Raw genomic sequence first — 23,858 nt, 5'->3', positions numbered from 1 at the left:
GAGACAGAGAGCATGAGAGGGAGGAGGGTCAGAGGGAGAAGCAGACTCCCTGCTGAGCAGGGAGCCCGATGCGGGACTCGATCCTGGGACTCCAGGATCATGACCTGAGCCGAAGGCAGTCGCTTAACCAACTGAGCCACCCAGGCGCCCCGAAAAGTGATTTTTGATCTGAGAACTGAGAGCTGAGTAGGAAATGTAGGTCTTTTACTGAAAGATGCCAGGAAATGCGTGTCAGGCCCCCGTGCACCAGGGTATGGGAAGTGGAGACCTTGAGGTGAGAATGCGCCTGGTGAAACTGAAGAACGATTTTTGTGACTGGAGCTTGGTGAGGACGCAATAGGAAACTGTAAGGAGAGGGAGGGAGGTTAGCAAGGCCTGGGTTAGAGAAGCATCTTATAGGTTCTTTATGTTGAGTAGTCCTAAGGGCATTATACAGAGCAATGCATGACACTCTTACAAAGGATCAGTCAGGGAGTAGACGGGTTGAACAGAGAAGTAATAGTGAAGTAGGGAGCCAGGACGCTATTGCTGCAGCCTGGGGAGAGACCATGGGGGTTTGCACCAGGCAGTGGCAACATGAGCCAAACTGTGGAATTGGTTTGACAGAACTGGGCAATGGATTATTGTCATAGCAAAGGAAAGAAAAATATGAGCAGTAACTTCCAAATATCCAAGTGAAGTGACTTGTTGGATAGTGGTGCCACTTAGTGATATGGTAATGACTAGAGAGAGATTTACCCAAGAAAATGAAGTGGTCAGTTTGCAGTGGGTTTTATTATGTTTGTTTGCCTACTGTCTTTCTCTTCCTTTTTTCTGTTTTTGTTTTTTTGTTTTTTTGTTTGGTGTTTTTTTGCCTTTTGGGTATCAAGTATGTAATTCAAGCTCAAACGAAGCAACTGGACTACAGTTTAAGTTTGGTGTTTTTGGCATATTGATTTCACTCTAGCCATGGGAATGGATAAGACCACCTGGAAGAAAATTTCCAAAAGAACACTGACGGCTCAGAATGGACCCTTCAGGAATTCTACTATTTAGAGGCCAAACACAGGATGAAAAGGAGAAAGGGAATTAAGAAGATAGCTGAAGTACATTATCACTAAAGCCAGTAGCAAGGAGTGAGTGATCAAATATATTTGAGTAACACAAAACTTTGTAGTGTCAGTCCAGTCCTACAAACAAAGCATCAGACTCTCTGTCTTGTTTGATCAAATCATCTAGCTTTTTAAATAATAGTTATTCATCTTACTCATAATAAATTGGTTCGAAGTATAAAGATGAAAGGATGCTATAAAAAGGAAAGTAAGTATAAAAATGAAAGGAAAGGAGGTATAAAAATGAAAGGTTGGAAAAAAGGAAAAATGGTTTGCTGTTTAAATAATAATTTGGTAAAATATATTAGTGAAAACTTACAAACAAAATTTCCTTAAAAGGAAATTATAGGAGGATGTTAATCATAGATTATCACACTATTTATTCACATTTTTTGGTCAATGGAAAGGTTATACATTGAAAAATACAGATCCATGTTATTTATGTGTCTGTGCATTACTTAAAATATACATGGAGTTAAACCCACACCTTTTCTTATCTGGAATGTTTAATCCATGGTAGCTCTTCGATATCAAACTAGTCATTCCCTATCAATCCTGGCTGATGCTTTGATGTGTTTTTTGAAATATACATGATTTGACTGGAGCTGTACTTCAAAGAGAAATTGGTCTTTTAATGGAAAAGAGCTTTTCTCCCTTTTAGAGTTAAGTACATGAAAGTCCTAGACTAGTATAGATTAAAAAAATAAAAACAAAAACAAAAACAAAAACCCACCTCTCAAAGCACCAGAAGATCAGACAGAGGGGTAAACTACACATAATTCAGAGTTCTAAATCCTCGTCAGCATCCAAGAGAATGACATTTCTTTACCCACATATTTGAAATTTTTCAGTTTTGGTTTGGGAAGAAAGTAGTAGGGCAGGGTTTTCCCGAGTTTGCTATTGCGTTATGATTTCTGATGACCTTGAGAAGATTGGAGAACAGAGGCTAAAGCATTTGGAAGGCCCTGCAGTTTCACACTCACCCAGATTTGTGACCCAGGTGAAAGGAGGCTGGGCGATGAGAAGAAACTGAGATTTTAGGAAACCTGGATCAGTATTTCACCTGTTTTCCCAAGTCATACCGTGGTCAGTTCTAAGCTTTGAGTGCTCTTGTCCCATTCTTATAAAGATTATTCTTTCAGTCCCTCAGTGAAAACCCCAAATACCTTAATGATATTATTTCCTGGTCATTAGAGCAAAGTATCTTACTGTTTAGGCAAGCAGCACTTAAGCATCATGGAGTATAAAGAATCAATTTTCTTCTCAAGCAAAAACTATATGAAATTTTTAAACTAACATTTGGGAGTGAATCAAATAGTGTTTTGTTTTTTTTTTTTCTGTGAGAGAGGCAGAATGATCAGATAAATTATTTGTTCATTTAATTATCTTAAGATAATTAATATATTCCCCTGTATCATGAATTTGTCCATCATTATTTATTTATTTATTTATTTATTTATTTATTTATTTATTTATTTGACAGAGAGAGACACAGCGAGAGAGGGAACACAAGCAGGGGGAGTGGGAGAGGGAGAAGCAGGCTTCCCACAGAGCAGGGAGCCCGATGCGGGGCTCGATACCAGGACCCTGGGATTATGACCTGAGCCGAAGGCAGACGCTTAACGACTGAGCCACCCAGGCGCCGCCTGTCCATCATATTTTAAAAATTCCTCTCATGTTCATAGTTGAAATAGTTTAAAATAGGGTCATAAAATCCCCCCAATTCAGTCTCATGGAAGTTTAATAAGTGTATTTTGATTTTGACTGAAGAGTATAGCTACATCATCGGAAGAATATCTATACCTTAGAAACTAAAACTGGGGGCACCTGGGTGGCTCAGTCGGTTAAGCATCTGCCTTCGGCTCAGGTCATGATCCCCGGGTCCTGGGATCAAGCCCACATTGGGCTCTCTGCTCAGTGAGGAGCCTGCTTTTCCCTCTCCCTCTGCCTGCCACTCTGCCTACTTGTGCTCTCTCTCTGTCAAATAAATAAATAAAATCTTAAAAAAAAAAAAAAAGGAAACTAAAACTGTTCGAGGTGCCTGGGTGGCTCAGTCGATTAAGCATCTACCTTCAGCTCAGGTCACGATCCTGGGGTCCGGGAATTGAGCCCCATATCGGGCTCCCTGCTCTGTGGGGAGTCTGCTTCTCCCTCTCCCTCTGCCTCCCGCTCAGCCTGCTTGTGCTCTCTCTCAAAAAAATAAATAAATAAAATCTTAAAACGAAAAAAAAGAAACTAAAACTGTTCTTATAGAACACGACACTTGCAGGTCTAGTCCAGTAGCTATGTTTGACATACTGGCCCTGCCAGTATGAATAAAACTCTCCGTAGAGACCTGAATTGTCCCTGCCCATTTCATTACTTAGGCCCAGAAAACGACTGCAAAAAGGAGAATATAATTATGGTAAAGAGTATATGGAAAATGCAGGGATGCATATTATCCTAATAATAACAGTTTGGGAAGTTTATGTTGGTTATCTTTACTTTATGTTACCAGCTGCTGGTTTCCTCTGTGGAGAGACCCAAGTAAGGATGGCTATCTTCCTTTCATATTGCTCAGTACAGAAACTAGCAAAATTCACCTTATTGGCTACACCAAGGAGATCAAATCACTGAAGCATTGTGGTAATATTAGTCAAGGCTGCAAATTCATTATCTAGATCACACATGCCTCAGATTTTCCATTTAATCCAAGTGTGGACCTTGACTCTAGACCCTTGAGATCATCTGTCTGACAGGTCAAAATGGTCCTGTCTCTGTACACCCATATGTTCACTTTCAAATGCAGACATCAGAGAAAAGCAGCTGCATCAAACATCACCTACATCTTTTCTTCTAGAATAGCCATGGCTCTAAAAACATGTAAATATTTCGAAAAAAACTCTTTATTCTCAGGGTGTCTTGGGTACTTTGGAAAAACCCTCGGAATATTTTTGGAGCAAAATAAAATGCTTTCTTTGGGTATATACACATTCATTTTATATCTATACTTTTATTGGAATGCCCTAACATTCAATAAAGGATTCTTTATTTTAAATCTTAGCCAGAAATAAAAGAGGGAAGGGCAATAAAAAATCTGTGAAAATCAGCTTCATTCTATGATCAAAATGCTACTTTTTCTATAAAAGAACAATTAGGAACTGATCATATGGAAGCAAAAGCGCAGAATGAAAGGGCATAACAGGCCATTGCTTTTGAAGAATAGAGTGCACGGATGCTTGGGGCCCTGCCAGTCACCCACTTGAAGATAAAATTAGTTATGCCAAACAAATGTCTAACTTTCTCCTGTGATGATTTCTTCATGGGAAAATGACCCAACAGCATAGATATTTAAAGTGGGTTCTCCCTTTTGACTGTTTTATTTATGATGCAATAGAGCATACATCTTTAAATTTAATGCCTTCTGAATCAAGACAACAAAGGCAGATCTATAAAAAGAAAGTCTGCAGAAGCCACAGACACTAAGTTAATGATATATGATTTTACCACTCCTTAAGAAATGTGGACTATATTGTTTTCTGCTGGAAAACAAAGCATTTTTCTTTTAGATAGGTCTATGTTCTTTAGTAGAGCCAAGAAATGGGTTCTATTTATCAAGCTATATTTTAAGTAGGATTTAAAAATATAATAAAATGAAATGCTTTACTTTTTAGTAATAAATTTGCCAAAGCAGGTTAGAAGGAAATGAAGAGGATTCACATTTATGTTTAACCCAGACAGAGATAATACTTTGGTGCAAGTATAGATTAAGAATTCTTGTTTATGGGGCACCTGGGTGGCTCAATTGTTAAGCGTCTAGCTTCGGCTCAGGTCATGATCGCAGGGTCCTGGGACCCAGCCCCGCATCGGGCTCCCTGCTCGGTGGGAAGCCTGCTTCTCCCTCTCCCACTCCCCCCTGCTTGTGTTCCCTCTCTCGCTGTGTCTTTCCCTATCAAATAAATAAAAAATCTTAAAAAAAAAAAAAAGAATTCTTGTTTAAGAAAATGAACTAACAACCTATTTTATTCCTGGCTACAGAGATAATGCCTCATTATATGTAGAAAGTATGTAAAGTTAAAAAGAGAGAGAGAGAGAGAGAAATGCCCCCCCCCCTTTTTTTAAACTTCTGGTGCCCTATCTTGCTCATACAATGTCTTTAGAATACTTATAAAGTAAGTGGAAGGTCTATGTTGTCAATGTAATGCTTGGTTTGATATCAGCAATTCAAATATGAGCATGTATTCTCCAACTCTGTGGATATGAGGATATGATTTGACTGTTCAGAAGGAAATGATTAAGCAGCAGGCCTGTAACTCATTATTTCTTCCTTGGCCAGTTCTTAAGGCAGGTGGTTCCTGGAGGTTAACAGTTGACACTCCAGGATTAAACGGAGTAGTTTCATTGATTGCTTCAGCTGTACCTGATACGAATGAGACTAGGCAGAAAGTACAAGAGGCCGAAGAGGTATTATTTGCTATTATTGGCGCACCAGCACACAAATTTTCAGTCCAAATTTCTGAATTGTACCAGGACGATTTACATTCTCATGTAATGGGATCCAATGTACATTTACTGTTTTGCCACCAGCCTATTCCCATAATCTAGTGAAATAGGACTGGAACTTAATAACCATTAGAAGCCAACTTAGTGAAATAAATGATGGTATCATGAGAATTGCCTTCTCAGAGGAAGGAGGGCAAATGAGTTAAAAACATAGTCACCCATATGACAAAGAGAGCCTGACTGATAAACCCACTAAAACCAAAGCTGAGCCCAGTCTTTGAAATGTCTGAGAATTGTGTGGGCTGCTGCAATTCAGGGCATTCCTCCAAAGATGAAAAATAAGTAGCTACATCACAGACTCTGCCCAAAAACCAAGTGCTCAAAAATTAGAAGTTCGTTTTCCTCATCTAAAAAAACCCTTACATTTCACCCAGTCATCTCGCTATGTTGTCAGACAAATGAACTCTAAATAACTAGACAATAAAGAACACCCTTGAATGAAGCCCTTATTTATGGAAATTCCTGTGTGAATTTAGAGGAAGAATAAAGTGGCTCCTGTAGATGCCCACAAATTACGCATAGATGGGGAAGGGCTCAGGGGAATAGGAATGCTAGGGCAGACGCCTTAGCCAGATCCCCAGAGCCAGTTCCTTGATTTCTTGAAATGAGCAGGCTTGTGGGTGTTCAACTGTGCACTAATGAGGAGAGTCATAGCACATTTTTGTTGTGATCGACAAAATGACTGAAGTGATACGAAACTGCATTCAACAGCAAGGAAAGAAATCACTTAGAAATGGCTGGAAGTAAAATTACCCAAGGACAAGAGCCTGAATGAAATTTGCAAATGGATTATATTGGACCTTTATCAGAGACCCCTGCAAGCTATAAATGAGTGTTAACTAGGATTATGCTCTTAGATTCACTTAGCCTGAAACAGAAGCAACTTTGAAAAAATGAAAAAAACAATGAGAAGTTTGGAACAGTGGATTCTCCGATTCAACCAGTTTGGACATAATACTTCTGATCAAGCTGGGCATTTATTGCTATTGACATGCACGATGGGCAAGGAGCACTGCACAGCCATGCCTCCTTCTTTATCCCCATTCAGGCAAAGTGGGCCCTCCAAACACCCATGAGTCCAAACCTCTGATAAAAGACTTTAGGGATCGGCTTATTTTATTTTATTTTATTTTATTTATTTTTTTTAAAGATTTTATTTATTCATTTGAGAGAGAATGAGATAGAGAGAGCATGAGAGGGGGAGCGTCAGAGGGAGAAGCAGACTCCCTGCCGAGCAGGGAGCCCAATGCGGGACTCGATCCTGGCACTCCAGGATCATGACCTGAGCCGAAGGCAGTCGCTTAACCAACTGAGCCACCCAGGCGCCCATGCCCTAGTTAGTTTATATAACATGTGTCCTTAGATTGATTGTGGGAGGACTATGCTGGAAAGTTTTCTAGGAATAGGAGAGGACAGGATACTGATGCTCTCAGGATATGGGGTAAATTACTTTCTTGCGTAAACAAAACTCCATGTACGATGATACCATTATATTTGACAGTGAACTTTGCTTGAGGTACTTTGGGTTAGGTCATAACTTCACTCCACCTCTCATAGCCAAATCAGTGCTGTGACCGTGGCAGACCCCTATGAGTCTTGCTAGTCTTTACTTGTCAGATTATATGGTATCTGTCTGGAGTGTGGGCTAAGAAGAAACATTAGCAAAACTTCTGTTGTTTTTATCCTGAAGCTGCAATACACCTGAGCTGGTAACCACGATTACTTGGCGGGGGTGGGCTGTGGTTCAAAACAGGTAATAAATAAAAATAAAAATAGTGCTCGGGATATAGCAATGCAAAGGACCTTCATCAGTGGACTTGGATTGAAAATCACACTATTTTAATGAGAGCTCCTTATGGCAAGAGAATGATACCCTTGCTTAGATCTGGTTCTGACAATTGCTAAGGTTGGGAGAAACCTCCAGAGCTGTTTTCTCAGGAGAGTGGAGATTGGACTCCTTATGCTTTACAGGCTCCAAATAAATACTCCATCTGGATAATTTGGAAAAGTGGCATAGCACCCACTGATGATCCAATTTACAAGAAGCTGACCACCTGAATGAATGTAATACCTAAAAATGAGCAGTAATTAGAATCCGGGTGATTTCTAAAGAATAACAGAAGCCAGATATCAATGAAATAATACCTTCCAAAACCTGAAAAGAACTATTTTGAAGTATAATTAACACACAACATTATATTAGTCTCAGATGTACACATACTGATTTGGTATTTATGTATATATTGCAAAATGATCACCACAATAAATCTGGTTAACATGTCACCTTATGTAGTTACAGAATTTTTTTTTCTTGGGATGAGAACTTTTAAGATCTACTCTTCTAGCAACTTCCAAATATACATTAAAAGTATTCTTAACTCTGGTCACCACACTGTATGTTGGATTCCGTGACTTACTTATTTTATAACTGGAATCTGTACATTTTGACTCCCTTCACCCATTTTGCTCACCCGCCATTACTGTTTCTCATAGTGGCTACACCAGTTTACATTCCCACCAGCAGTGCCCAGCCTGGCCAACACTTGTTATTTCTTGTCTTTTTGATAATAGCTATTCTAGCAGGTATGAGGTGGTATCTCTTTGTAGTTTTGATTTTCATTTCCCTGATGACTGGTGATATTGAGCGTTTTTTTCATGTACCTGTTGGCTATCTGTATGTCTTCTTTGGAAAAATGTCTATTTAGATACCCTGCTCATTTTTAAATTTGTTCAGTTTTTGTGCTGTTGAGTTATATGAGTTCTTTATATATTTTGGATATTAGTGCCTTATCAGATATATGATTTACAAATGTCTTCTCCTGTTCAGTAGGTTCCCTTTTCATTTCACTGATGGTTTCCTTCACTGTACAGATTTGAAAATGTTATTTTAATGATAAATGAAAAGAATACCCACATGTTTTAAAAGAACAAAAATGATATATAGTGGGGCGCCTGGGTGTTTCAGTTGTTAAGCATCTGCCTTCAGCTCAGGTCATGATCCCAGGGTCCTGGGATCAAGCCCTGCATTGGGCTCCCTGCTCCATGGGAAGCCTGCTTCTCCCTCTCCCACTCCCCCTGCTTGTGTTCCTCTCGCGCTCTCTCTCTGTCAAATAAATAAATAAATAAATAATCTTTAAAAAAAAAGATATATTGCTATTTTAAGATAAAACCAGAGAGATATTTCACTACCAACTAATCTTTAATAAATGGACTTTGAAAGCATGTCAGGAAGAAGGAAAATTGTCCCAGGTCTGAGATGGAATGATGAGCAATCAAATTGGCAAATGTGTGGATAAGTCTAGGCCAACATTGACTGTAGTATATATATATAAGTATATATATATAGTTATATATTATATAGTCTATATATATTTCCACATGTTATATATATATATAAATGTCTAATGTGTATGTATATATTTATATATATAAATGTCTAATTTGGAGGGCAAAAACATTTAAAACTATAAACTTGCATAATCATAATATGTAATTTGGAAAAGATTGATCACCTTCTATTATTCCAAGACTCATGTTTAGGATAGTATATTTATGAATAGTGTTTTATTGATTATTCAACTTAAAATTTAAAGATAACCTTTGAAACAATCAAAATAGAGATTGTAAGCTGCAAAAGAATAAAGTAAAAATAGTGAAAATAGAAATACATTATACCAACATTATTATAGTGGTTATGTCTAGATGGTATGCTTAGAGGTGGATGGTTTTATACATTTTTATCATTTTGATGAATGGTTCAAATTTTCTACATAAAATGTATTCCTTATATAGCAAAAAATAATATAAATTTATCAAAATAGTTATTGAGGACTTGCATTTTCTGGGTAATGAATGAACTTTGCTCCAAGGACTTAAGATTGGAAGTCAGTTTCTTAGTCATATTTCTACATCACAAAGAAGCTACCTAATTTCAAATGCAATTAAAATTTATCAAATATGTGAATTGATATTTTTAAAAGAATGTATGTTTTAAAATGAGAAGGTGTTCTGTCCATTTAAAATTGAACCCTGTAGGAAAGGAGGCTTTCTAAATAGTCTTAGAATTAGGATGGATATTTCATTTAAAATTTTAATTCTGCTATCTTTAGTTCATATATAATATCAGCCTTTTATTTCTCTTTTAGGGGCTAAAGGGCAAGCAACACTGCAAAAAATAATTGTTCCTGTTTATTTGTTTGGATTCTAGAGTGAATCAAGCTATTGTTTATGGAATGGAATTTGGTGACTTTCTAATTTTTCTAACTATATTTAATCCACTATATCCTCAAATCTTTTGTTTAGAAAAGAAAGTCTGTCCACATCTGATGACAAACAACTGCTTTACCTGTTGCAATGTGGGTTTTTCCTAAAAGAAAACGGTTTTTATGACTTCATTTCTGTGTCCTTAGAGCATTTCTTTGTACTCTCCTGCTTATTGATTTCTCTTGTTACCTGTGCTATTTCCTATGATCAGAAAACTCCAGTGACAGCAACACTGTTTTCACAGTGTTGCTCTAAGGGGTTTTCTAGCTTTATCACTGGTCAGCCTCCTTTCATATTAACGAAGCGGAAATCTTAATAATGAAATAGTAAAAAATTGATGTGATACCTGGTTGTAGTCTATCCACCTCACATTTCAAAATAAAGATTTTATATTTTGACATTGGAAATCACTTTACTGTTGGAAGGAGTATCCCATGGATCTCAATCATATACATTCATAAATATTTACTATGTATTCTATGTGATCATGCCTATATTAATCACTGGGATTTTTTTTTAAAAAGATAATTTTGAAAGGACACAACTGTGTATAGTAGGGTGACAGAAACGTACATTAATAGTTGAATTACAGTGTGATGATTACTTTAAAAAAGTATGTCCTATGCATACTTTATTCATTAATGATGCATTAATAAAGATACTTTATTCATTCATGATGCATTAATGGCTAAGTAAACAGAACAGTCAACTGTGTCATGATAGGATTTACAGGAGAATGATTTTCAAATCTGCCACTTCTTTCCCCTCTTAGTTCAGGACTTCACTCCCTTTAAAACATGGCAGCAGACATCATCTCTTCCTGGAAGTTTCCCTGAGCTTCACAAGTGGTGAACAGGCCCCTCATTAGAGCTCCCATTTTGCTGTCAGTACACCAAAAACTTAGAACACATGCATTCTACTGAAATGATTTGCCTTTACATACCACCGTCTATAGATAATTGTTTATTAAGAGCATGAACTCACCCTTTAGCTGTGAACGCCAGCATAATGCCTAGGATAGTGTAGGCATTCAATAAACATTTTAAAATAAACTGATAAAATGCCTGGAAGGATCTTGAAGAATATATTTGAACTCACTCAGTAGAAAAGAAGAAAAGCTTGGATGAGGTTTTTCCACATGGAGATTATGACAGTGGTGTGATAAAAGATGGTATTTAGCCAGGTGAGTAATTTTTTATGACGGGAACATTGACTGTGGGTTCACTGAAGAAGGAGAATAAAGGCAGGTGGTGAAAGGCCTTGCTACTTTAAAAAGTTTGAATTTCACCCTGTATTTTTACTGGGGAGCCACTGAAAGAATTAAAATGAGAGGTGATCTATTCCTCTAAATATTTCAATTAACAATGAAATAATGTGGATTTTTTTAAAGAGCATTTTTCCATGACCTCCACCAAATTGTTTAGGAATATAGTCTAAGCATTTCTTCTAGACTATTTCAGCTACATTTGGGGTCTTGAAGATCTTGAAGAATAATACTCATAATATTCCATGAATTTTGTAGGGTGACTTTATATAATATAGGACATCACTATATTCATTTATTTCTAATATTATTCCTGATAAGTATGTTTATTTTCCATGAAATAATTTATGGTATTTTAGAAACAAATATTCTATTGGACATCTAAAATTGTCTTAGTCAGTTTTGGTCACATAGTACATTAAATAAATATCTAATGGGAATGGTCTAGGGTTGTGTTAATATACTGATTTAGCAGAATGGTCTAGATGATTGCAAAGATGACTTTCCACATGTACTTTTTTCTCAGAAGCAGTAGTAGCGGTGGTGGTGGTGGTGGTAATAGTAGTAAATATTTCATAAAAATGAGATGTGTATGAATTCAGCCCTTATTTCATAAAATTAAGCATATTATTGCCTAGCTTTCAATAGGAAACATAATAACCTCTAAATGAATGTTTATAATGCTTTTATCCTGAGTGACAAATTGAAACTAATTAGGTAGGATTAGAATAATATTGATGCTTGCATAAGAAATAAAGAAATAACAACTCATGGCTAATTTTCATTGGCATTACTTAGCACATGTGAAAATAAAACAGATTTGGCATGAGAAAATAAATATATGTCAGTGCCCCAGTGTTTTTAGTGTATTTGGAATGCCTTACCATGATGAAAATTTAGAAAAATCAACAATATAGCTTGCACTCAGAAGGAAATGCCCTTCAATTTCTGACACAATTGGCCACCCCACAATGAATTAAATTATATTGGGAATTGGACTAAGAAATAAATAGAGTGAGATATGCTGCAAAAGTAATGATAATTTAAAGATGTAAAAGTAAAGATACATAACCTGAAAAAATGGCTTTGAATGGTTTAGATATAATTCTACATAAAGGAACATACGTTTCTTCTCGCCATGTTATTAGCAAGCTATGTGATTTTAAGATGTAATATATGGAACAAAATAAGCACAAAAATGTATAAGTGGGAATAAAACTATACAGGTATAAAATGTCTATATCTTACTGGAACTCAATTAGTATATATTTCATGTAGACTCCGTAAATTAAGATTAATATGGTAAGCCATTGAGGGGTGCCTGGTGGTTCAGTCATTAAGCGTCTGCCTTTGGCTCAGGTCATGATCCCAGGATCCTGGGATTGAGCCCCGCATCAGGCTCCCTGCTCAGCGGGAAGCCTGCCTCTCCCTCTCCCACTCCCCCTGCTTGTGTTCCTCTCTCGCTGTGTCTCTCTCTGTCAAATAAATAAATAAAATCTTAAAAAAAATATGGTAAGCCATCGAATATGCACTAAGAAAATAACTCAAAAAATAGGTGAAAAAAATCAAGAGAATTAAAATGTTACACTAGAAACAATTCAATTATTACAGAAAAGTAGCAAAGAAATACTAGAGGCAAAGAAGTCATGGGAGAAATATTAAACAAGATATGAGATGTCACACCTACTCCCAGCTATATCAATGATAACATTAAAAGTGAATGGGTTAAATACCCAAACAAAAGGCTGAGATTGTCAGACTGAATAAAAACTAAAATTCTATATGATCTCACAGGGAATACAATTTAGACTCAAAGATACAAATAGCTTGAAAGTAAATGGATGGAGAAAATGGATTATGCATTAAGAAGTTATAAGATTTTAAAACATATGTGCAGCTTACAGCAGAGTCCCAAAATTCATGAATCAAAAAATGACATAATTAAAGGGAGAAATGTGCAATTCAACAATAATTGTTGGAGACTTAAATACTCCCACTTTCAATAATGGGCAGAACAACTAAAAAGATCAACAAGTCAACAGAAGACTTAAGCAATACTATTCAGAAAATATGCCTAAGAGAAGTCTGTTGAACATTCCATCTAACACCAGTGAAATACACATTCTTCTCAAGTGAGTACAGAACATTTTCCAGTATGGACAGTGTACTGGGCCATTAAAAAAAAAGATGCTCAGGGGGCGCCTGGGTGGCTCAGTCATTGGGCGTCTGCTGCCTTCGGCTCAGGTGGTGGTCTCGGGGTCCTGGGATCCAGCCCCTCATTGGGCTCTCTGCTTGGCAGGAAGCCTGCTTCTCCCTCTCCCACTCCCCCCAGCTCTCGCTTTGTCTCTCTCTGTCAAATAAATAAATAAAACCTTAAAAAAAAAAAGATTGAAATCATACAAGTTGTGTTCTCTGATTACAGTGGAGTGAAATTAGAAAGAAAATTGGGAAATTCAGAAATATGTGAAAATTAAAGTAGACACAACTGACCAATGCGTTAGAAAATAAATCCTAAAGGAAATTGGAAAACACATGGAAATAAGTAAAAATAAAGGCACAGCATACCATAATGTATGGAATATAGTAGAAGCAGTGCTTGTAAGGAACTTTGTATCTTTGGTGTTGGTTGCATAAATGATCGTTTGTAATATTCATTGTTTTGTGTAACTTACTGAATATATATTATATATATATATTTTTATTTTAAAAGATTTTATTTATTTATTCATGAGAGACAGAGAGAAACAGAGGGAGAAGCAGGCTCCCAAGGAGCGGGAAGCCCGATGCGGGACTCGATCCCAGGACCCTGGGATCATGACCTGAGCCGAAGGCAGATGCTTAACCATCTGAGCCACCCAGGCACCCAATATATATTATATTTTACAATTAAAAAACTAAAGAAAATCTTCAGAGAATAGAAAAGCTTTCTATAGAAAGAATTGGAGTAATCACTGTAATATTCAGTTATAAGTAATATTAAACTATTACGAAAATGTAAATGTCAAATATTGTTCTAGTTCGACCATGACATAATGTATTGGAATTGAAATGGTTATTAGATATTCAAGTGGGGATATCAAGTAGACTAAGTATATATAAGAGAAAGTTCATGACTGGAGGTATATATTTGTGAGTGTGAGTTATTAATGTGAAGATGTTATTTCAAGTCATGGAAATGAATGAATAAGGTTATCTAGAGAGGTGCCCAAATAGTACTCTAACATATAATGGTGAAAGAGCAAGGAGCTGATGAAAGAAAATGAGTAGCATCAGCCAATGAGGTTAGAATAATCTCTGAGTAAATGGTATGACAGGTGAGAAAGGTATTTTAAAAAGGAGGTGTGATAGCCGGAAGGGAAGAATGAAGGGGGGCGGAAATCGGAGGGGGAGACGTACCATGAGAGACTGGACTCTGAGAAACAAACTGAGGGTTCTAGAATGGAGGGGGGTGGGGGGAAGGGTTAGCCTGGTGATGGGTATTAAAGAGGGCACGTTCTGCATGGAGCACTGAGTGTTACACTCAAACAATGAATCATGGAACACTACATCAAAAACTAATGATGTCACGTATGGTGATTAACATAACAATTTTTTTTTAAAAAAAGGAGGTGTGATATACTAGGTCAGATGCTCATGCAAGTTGAAGTTAGAGGAGAGCAGCACATTGCCAACTAGATTTGTCATGATGGAAGTCATTGGATTATACAGAACCTTGATAGGTGTATGGGAGTGGGAAGCAGAGATATTTCAGTGGATAGTTTTAGTATTCTCAGTGAATTGAGAAGCAAGATTATCAGCTTTAGTTAATGTATTAGTATAGATAGGTGAACAGTGTTACTGGAAGTAACAGGTGAGAGAGGACTTTTCTAGAGGAGGTATGAGAGAAGAAACATCCCTCATTTTAGTGGGCTGCAGAGGTGGCAGCATCCTCTAGAGATATCTACATTTCAAGGTTGAACAAGAAAATGAAGAGAATGATCAGAGCAGAGTTTAAAGATTTAGGGAATGAGCTGATGACAAATATATTCCAGAGGTTGACGATGATTGGCCCAGGATCCTTGAACCTCTGTGGCCTGAGGCAAACCAGAATAGAAGGGATTATTTAATTGATGCTGATAGTGTTTCAGGGGAAAGTGAGTAATCAGTTCTGATTAGTTTTCTTTTCCAGATTTATATCTGATATGATATTTAGTGTTGAGGCTGCTGAGAGGTAGAATAGCTAGAGGAGGGGAGAATGGAATGCTGAAGAGCTAGTTTCTGTAAGCTGAGGACACTTTTGTTGCTAGGTGAGGGGCATTGATTGGCTGTCACTCAAAGAACATCACAGGCTGGCATTCCTTGGTGAATTTGGCAGTTTTATTAGCACCTAGAAAGGAGACCACAGTACCTAGAAAGTGATCATTTTCATTCAGTTCCTAAGGTCGAATGACAACTTTGATTTTTAACATAGAATGATACCTGTAACTCTCACATAGAATGGAACACTCACATCAGCCAGCTCCACATTTGGGGACAAATGTTTGCCTGGTTAGCTGGGGATCAGAACAAAGGCAGGTGAATTACGTGCTCATGGTACCAGAATAAGCATCCATCCCCAGAAAAGGGATAAATGACCATGCAAAAGACTCTGGACTGTCAAACTCTCTGGATAGAAGTCTTTCTTCTCTGTGCACAGTTGACATGGTCTTGCCCATATTGATCTTTTGAATCTCATTTTTGATAATTTTATAGCTGATCACTCCCATTCTGATTGAAACATCTTTAGATGTTTGATATATCCAAACAGGGTACAGTCAACTCTGTAAGCTTTGAAGTCATTCTCTCATTTGACTATAAAACTGAAAATCATTACTTTTAGTCCATTATGTCTTAGCTTTACTATTGATAAGTAAATTTACTGTCATAAGACAGTTTTGTTCTTGTGATTCAATGTATTTAAATGACTCCTCACTGTTGCTCTAGATGCTAACCATGTGGTACATGACTAGATCTTACTTATTTGTGGGTCCACAGCATGTAACATGGACCTGCTGAAGATGTTCAAATGACTCTGAAGTACTTGTTGGGGTACTGGAGGGGTCTCTAATACTATTTCTGTCCTTGATCTTTGGCACGTAATATATAGCACATTGCTCCTTATTGCTCAGTGCAGGATTTCAAAACTCTCCAACTAGCCTAAATGGAAACTTAAAGGAATATTTTCAGAATATTTTGTAGCATATATGTGTATCTACCTATATCTTATTCAGATACTCAAAACCACGACCACATCAAGCTCTAGATTTGTCTACATGTCTATATTTATATAACCGAGATTTATTTTTCATTCTAAGCTTTTCTCATCCTTGAGACTTCCCAAACAATGACTGGATATATTCCTACTAATCAATGAATTTTTTTTTTTTTTCTGTTTTAAAATCAGTGCTTGGGATATTCGGTGGAAAGCCTTTTTTTTTTTTTTTTTTCCTCAAGATTTAACCTTGTAATTGGGTTTAATTTCAATTCTCTATGATGCAAATATTACACAATGGCGTTTTTAATTTGAACATTTGTCCCGGATGGACCCACCTTCTCTGTTAGGTCAGGTTTACCAGATGCAGACTTGGAACAAGGAATGATGTGCAAGTGAGGCATTGAGAAGGTATTTATATTTCAAACAAACTAATAAGGAGTTGGGGAAGCAAGACAAGGGAGGGGTAGAGGCCAAAAGCATGGATGTTACTTCAGGCAAAGTCCCATAGCTGATAGTTCTGGTCTAATTTCTCAAGGAAATGGGAGTGTAACCAATGCCTCAGAGTCACTTCTTCCAGAGACCATGGCTCAGGTCTTTCTTGCTCCTGCCCTTGCTCCCACAGGATAAGGATTATCCGTGGGGATAGAAATTCTAAGTACTCCAGCTCCCTAAGCATGAGCAATGTCGATCCATTCACCCTAAAACAGTCTTCTACAGCCATTTCAGGTTCTGGAAGTTGAAAGCAAAAGGACATAGAAAATGGGGTGGGGGGCGTTCACAAAAAATAGGACATGAGATCTGAGCCAAACTGAGCAGAGTGCCTAGAGTGTCCAGTAAAACTTCCCTTGAACTTCTTGCATCAGAGATCATTCATTTTGTGATTCAATACATATCTATTGACTTTCTGCTATGTGTTTGGCATTACACTGAATGTTGAGGACACAGAGATGGTTAAGAACAAGTTCTGTCAATGAACAATTTGTAATCTAGTGGGGACAGGGGACGAGAAAGAAATGTGCAGAACGACAAACAATGCTATAAACAGGTTATCATGCAAGAGTTCTAGGAGTACAAAGAAAGGATGCTAGTTGACTATGGGAGAGGGTATTAGGGCTTTCTGATTGCTCTGAAGAAGTGCCCCTTGATCTGGAACGTGAAGCACTAACAGGATTATTCTAGTAGTTGCACTTTCTCATTCCTTTATGGCCAAAATTTTTCCAATACTCTGATAATTTCAACTTCTACAATCTGGCTTCCTTAAGCACAGTTGTCCTAAAACCCACCACTCATAGGTTAATTAATAAAGGGCTCAATGACCTTTGCTTAGCTATTTTTTTTTAACGTCAGTTCCTCTGTAGCATTTTGTATTTTTTAAACACTCCAGTCATCACGGAATTCTCCTCTTTAGTTTGCTGACTCTGCCCTGCCTTGGCGTTCTTTGTGACCACCTAACGGGTCTTTTGCCCAGATTGTTTATTCTCCTCTCTTTACTTCTGTGTGTCATTTACTAAGGTTTAACCTCCTGCCCTCTGCTCTGCTTTCTGGTGTCTGTTTGTTTGGTTGTCCCCTCAAGCAGTCTTTGCTGTGTCATAGCTTCAGGAATCTTCATAAGGAGCAGTTTTACATATATACACACACACACACACACACACATATATACATATATTTATTTATTTATTTATTATTTTATTTTTATTTTTTACTTAACTCCATTCTTTCTCTGAAATCTTGGTTTAGTTCTACACACTACACTTTAAAGAAAGACACGGTGAAAGGATTGAAAGCACATCAAATGATGTTTAACCTAGAGAAGAGAGTTCAATGGAACATGAAAAGTGCCTTCAATTATTTGAAGGCCCATTTTGTGAAAGAAGGATTAAATTTATTTTGTGTTTCCCCAGGGAACAGCTAGCACCAAAGCCTAGCATTTTAAGAAGGCACATTTTTTTTTGGATCGGTACAAGAAGGACATTTATAAAAATTGACTTGGCAAAAACATTGAATTGATAGGAAAATAGGGAATTTTCCTGTCATTAAAGGAATGTCAAACACACGTTGAATGACAATTTGTTAGGGATCATGTTTAAAGGGATTGATGTATCAGACGAGGATAGAGCCTTATAGTGTTTAAAGGCGATTGCAACTCAGAGATAATATTGTGCTATGATCCCCTTGGATTTTCCATTGTTCTTTCAAGCCAAGCATACCTCAGACATAATTCATCATGTTCCTTTTTAAGCTGGCTTTCTGGATGACTTCCCATCTTCCAATAGAACTATCTTCCCACAGATCATCACGCACGCTTGAAATTTCAGCACCATCCCTGGCTCATTTTTCTCTTTTGTTTCTCATATCTGACCAGTCTTCCAGTCCAGTCACTTGTCCCTTGGTAAAACTTGGCTTCATTTATGCTTTGCTTTTCCCATGATAACTGTTGCTGTTGAGAATCTTACCCAGAACTCTGTCGTGGGTAAAGTGAATTTTATCTTAGAACATTTTTTTTTGTTTTTGGCTCCTCAGTCTCTCTGTCTCCACAGTCTATTGTGTAGAACATTCCAGATTAAAAACTTCATTTTTATGTAATAATAAAGAGGGATATAAATAACTATATAAATAAAATTAAATTCCTTTTAACTGATTTTAGACCATACTAAAGGATCATCTCATCAATTTCCGTTTAACCAGTGTTCCATCATGTTAACAGCATAAACATCCCATTAACCAGTGTTTGATTATTTCCTAAGGTGAGCTACCCTTTCTGTTAAGAGTTGCAAAAATCCTTCATCTTAAAAACATTAAAATTCTTTTATCTATGCTTTAGTTTTAACCCCTTTTGTACTTTATGTCTTTGCAAAAAAAAAGTTTCTTTTTTAGTCCTATTGGGAAAATAGCTCTTACTTCTGAATACCCTGTATATGTGATTCACTTGGCACTTAACAACATATTACTCTATTTTTGTATAGTTACATACTTAATACATTGCTAAAAAATAAGTAAAAAATTTTTAAAGGTTTTATTTATTTATCTGAGAGAGAGAGAGAGCATAAGCAGGGGGAGCAGCATGCAGAGCGAGAGGGAGAAGCAGGTTCCCTGCTGAGCAGAGAGTCTGAAGTGGGGCTCAATCCCAGGACCCTGGGATCATGACCCAAGCCAAGGGCAGACAATTTAACCAACTGAGCCACCCAGGTGCTCCTAAAAAATGAGTAAACTTTTGAGAGCAAAACTCTGTTTTTTCTGAGATCAAAACTCTTGTGCTAAGCATAGTGCCCAATTTGAATGTATGTATGTGTATATATATTTTTTCTGTGTTACAACTATGGATATGGCATACTGTTCATATGATTTTAATTAATATTAGGTGAATCAGGCACCAACTTCCCTATCTCTGTGTTGTTTTGAACTGTGTGGATATACTGTGAATTAAATCTGGGAATCAAAGAATTGGGGAGGGGGCAGAAGAGGTGAGCAAACTATTGAAGTGTCGTAATTATATACTGTATATTGTCCTGATGGGGTATTTGTATGGAATAAGTATTTTGGTAGTCCAGTATATTTTAATAATGAAGGGCATAGATGATAAACAACCTCAAAAATATGCACTTCTGTATAGGACAACTCAGAGTAGTAGAATGAATGGATCCAATTTACTAATGATAAACATACCACAAACACCATTTAATTGCTATCGATAAGAAATTAAGTTGCTTTTAAAAATCCACATGCTGGCATTGTTCTCCCCAAATTTAACAGGCTTATTTCTAATTTTCATGAAGTTGAACTGCTCAGTCTTATTTATTAAAATATTTTGACTTGCATTAGTGCTTTGTGGTTCGACTTTTATACTAAGAATACACACATAAATTAAATGAAAAAATCATAATATGTGATTCTGTCTCCTCTTTTCCTATTTGGTATCATATAGTTAGTTATCCTTTGGCCCTATGAATAACAACAACAAAATCTTACTGATATGGGAGGAAAATACATTGTTTTAGCTTCTGGTTTGTTTTGTTTTGTTTCATTTTAATAATGGAATGCTCCCTATCATGGTGGATCTTAAGCACATTCTCTAGCGAAGGTCTTTGGGATGATCCTTACATGATTGGCATGGGCAGCACACAGGTTGGTGTCTTCAAAGAAGCTCACCAGCTAGGTCTCACTTGGCTCTTCTTGCAAATCATCGCTAGCTGTGCTCTGGAAGCACAGATCTCTTTTGAAATGCTGGACAATTTCCCCTACCATATGCTTCCATCTGATGTTAAGGGAGACGCTGCAGCCCTGGGCTGAGGTGAACTCTCTTCACTGCCCAGCAGAAGGTCACTGTTGCAAGTGTATCTAGTTGCTTCCTTGTTATGTTATCCTGTTGTCAATGATACATTTCTTCACAATTCTTTACTTACTCCCTCTTCTTTGGGTTGGAGATCAGCTAGCAAGGTACTTAAGCATCCAGGGAGTAAGAACAATACAAGGAGTGAAGGAAAAGCAGGGAGTGTTCTGGTGGTTCATGCAAATAGGCATCCTGCCCACATCGGGCCTCCTGGGTCTCAGTCTGCTTGGAAATGAATCTGACCCCAAAGAATTAAGAGCAGCAAAGTCAACGTTCAGAGTACTTATGTAACTGTTCTTTTTACCCAGTTCTTAAAATTTTAATTAAACAATACTCTTAAAAGATGAGCACATGGGAATGAAAGAATTCAAAAGATACTGATTTCATGTAGACAGGCTCAGTTGCTCATGGCTTCAGATTCTCCACCTTTAAATAGGTTTGATAAGGGGCCATGTTTGTTACATCCTATGTTAAACATAGTATGCATTAAATTGAAGAGGAAATTTAATACCTGCTTCAAGCAGATTGGTAATTTGGTTTTTTTTTATGTTTAGACAGATCATCAGCCTAATCCTCAATTTTTGTAATGGTTATAAATTAGAGAAAATTCTTTTGTTAAAGATAAATTATTGGTCACAAAGATATATAGACAAAGGGTACTTGTTTACTGCAGTTGGATTGCAATATTAAAGCTGACTTAATAGTGTGTTCTTCAGCTCTCTAGAATGTCCTGTGAATAATTCATAGTATCCAATATACCTTTTTTAAATTTGGTATCACCAGGACATTCACTTTATGGACTGAATATGAAAGTGGTTTCTTCATATCTGAAGAATGAATTAACTATGAAGGGAAATGAGCTTTTAAGTTAACTTTCTGATTTATTTTCCCCTTTATCATCCAGAAGGTGAAGAAATGACAAAGGCTTAGTTTTTTTTTTTTTTCCTTTTGGTCATCATATATTTTTTAATCAGAAAAATACAAATATATAGTCTATGTATGATTGATATACTGTGGTATGTAAGGATTCCTTATACTTACTAATTTTTACTTGTCTTTGGTTTTATCCTCCTTTTGTAATTTTACACTCAAGAAAAACATGTCTGTGATCCAGAATATTTTAATTTCTTCATTTTCACTGTGGTTCTTAAATGCCCATGGTGTCCAAAGGGTCCCCCAAGCATGTGTAGTTAAAAAGTTCCTTTTCTTTTCTTCACAGACATTCTTTTCACAGTGTGAAGAAAAGGAGACTTAGGGGTTTTTTTTTCTCCCTATATAAAAATACTCAAAGTTCTTCATTTGATTATATAATTGTGAAGATGATTAACTTCACACTAACAGCAGAACTTTAATCCCAGTACATGAATAGTACACTTTGATGTTATTTATGACTATAAAACACCACCCATTCATTTAAATATCATAGGAAAATCAATCGACTCAAGGGAACATGTGAGTTTCCTTCTTGGCCTGATTATAATAGGTATGATATGAATTTAATGAGTTTAAAACACTAAACATATTTTCTTTATGTAGAGATTTATTCTTTTGTTCTCATGATACAAGTAGGTTTTATAAAAGCTCTTCCTTATGAAATATTTTTACCCATTAATTTTTTTGGGGAAAACTTTATTTTAGCCTCCTTATACATGTATGAAAATCCTAAGAAAATACCTTAGTGACCAAACATAAATAATATTATGGTCAGTCTTCTCTGAAAAATTACTTATTGTTCAACAGTTTAAATTCTAATACTTTCTTTGGGTAAGCTAAATTTATCATTAAAGGCAACTCTCTTGTTTTTAAAGAAAAAAAAAAGATATACTGGACAGTAGTGCTTGGAGGCCCAGTAAATGTTAGAAGAGGCCTACTTGAAAAAAAAAATCTTATGTAAATGAAAAATTTGTTATATACTGTCAATAATTTAAAAAAAGGATATGGAAAAAATCAGAATGCTATTTTTTAATAGTCAAAGTAAGAGGCAATCATGATATCTTATTGGCTCAATCTAGGAAGAGTAAAAAGAATTAGTATAATCATCAAAATAAAACACAAGTATAAATTACATTGAGACATATATCCCAAGGATAAATGGTGCAGAGAATGGAGTGTGCATGTACAAATCAATTGAAATTTGGAACCTGACTCCTGTTTGTTCTGTAAGAATTTATTGTCCTGGTGGAGGCTCAGTTTGGCATGAGAATTAGAGATAATCGTTAGAGGTGTCTGTGTGTCTATGTGTATGTCTGTGATATGAGGCAGTGGTCTTTTCCAATATGCTATAAGGTGTTTCTTCAAATCTAACTGATCTGCAAGATTTCATTTTCTAGGGCAGTTTTGGAGTCACAGCAAAATAGAGTGGGAAAGTACGGAGTTCCCATATATCCCCTGCTCCTGGACAATCTCCTTCACTATCAGTATCTCACCCATTGAAACATGAATGGCCCTGTTCCAATATACATTTAGGAACTTATGAACTTTCATCTGTGAATCCTGAATCAGTAAGTGGTTTGGTTGAAACAAAGAATAAGATATAATCTTCTAGAGCAGTGACACTTCTACTTTGTGTTATTCATTGATAACATCTGTTTGAAAGAGCTTGATTGGTAATATTTAAAGCAAATCAAAAACCAGTTTTCTCTATTGTAAACTGTTTTCCATATGAGTTTTATTTTCAGACAGTGCAAGGTGTTTTGATTTCTTTGGTGTGGTGAAAATACAAAACTCAGTGTAGCTATGTTTTATTTCTGGCTGATGGAGGCCATAGTTAGATGTCTAGTCACCTGGCTGTGGACTGGCTCATCACCTCCCACCACCAGTGGGGGCTTTCTGCATGCTTCCAGACATAAACAAAACATGTAGGGAAACAAAGATGTTCCACAAAATAAAAATATTGATAGTAGAGAAATATAGGCATTAAATCAAATGGATATTAAATCAAGTACCTGAAGTTCTTGGTTTATGAAGAGAGCTCAGTATCTAATGCTGTCATTGTTTTGTAAAAAACAAACAAACAAACAAAAAACAAAAACAAAACTATGTAAGCATTATAATACCTTGTTATTTAAATTTTCATTTTTGTGGGGAGTTATTTTGAGAACTCAAACTTATTGGTGTTTTCAAGAGGGAGAGAGAGTG

This window comes from Mirounga angustirostris, unplaced genomic scaffold, assembly GCF_029215605.1.
Source record: "Mirounga angustirostris isolate CCGP_5_RB_7025 unplaced genomic scaffold, mMirAng1.0.hap1 SCAF_14, whole genome shotgun sequence".
NCBI lineage: Eukaryota > Metazoa > Chordata > Mammalia > Carnivora > Phocidae > Mirounga > Mirounga angustirostris.
This window is presented reverse-complemented; position numbering follows the sequence as displayed.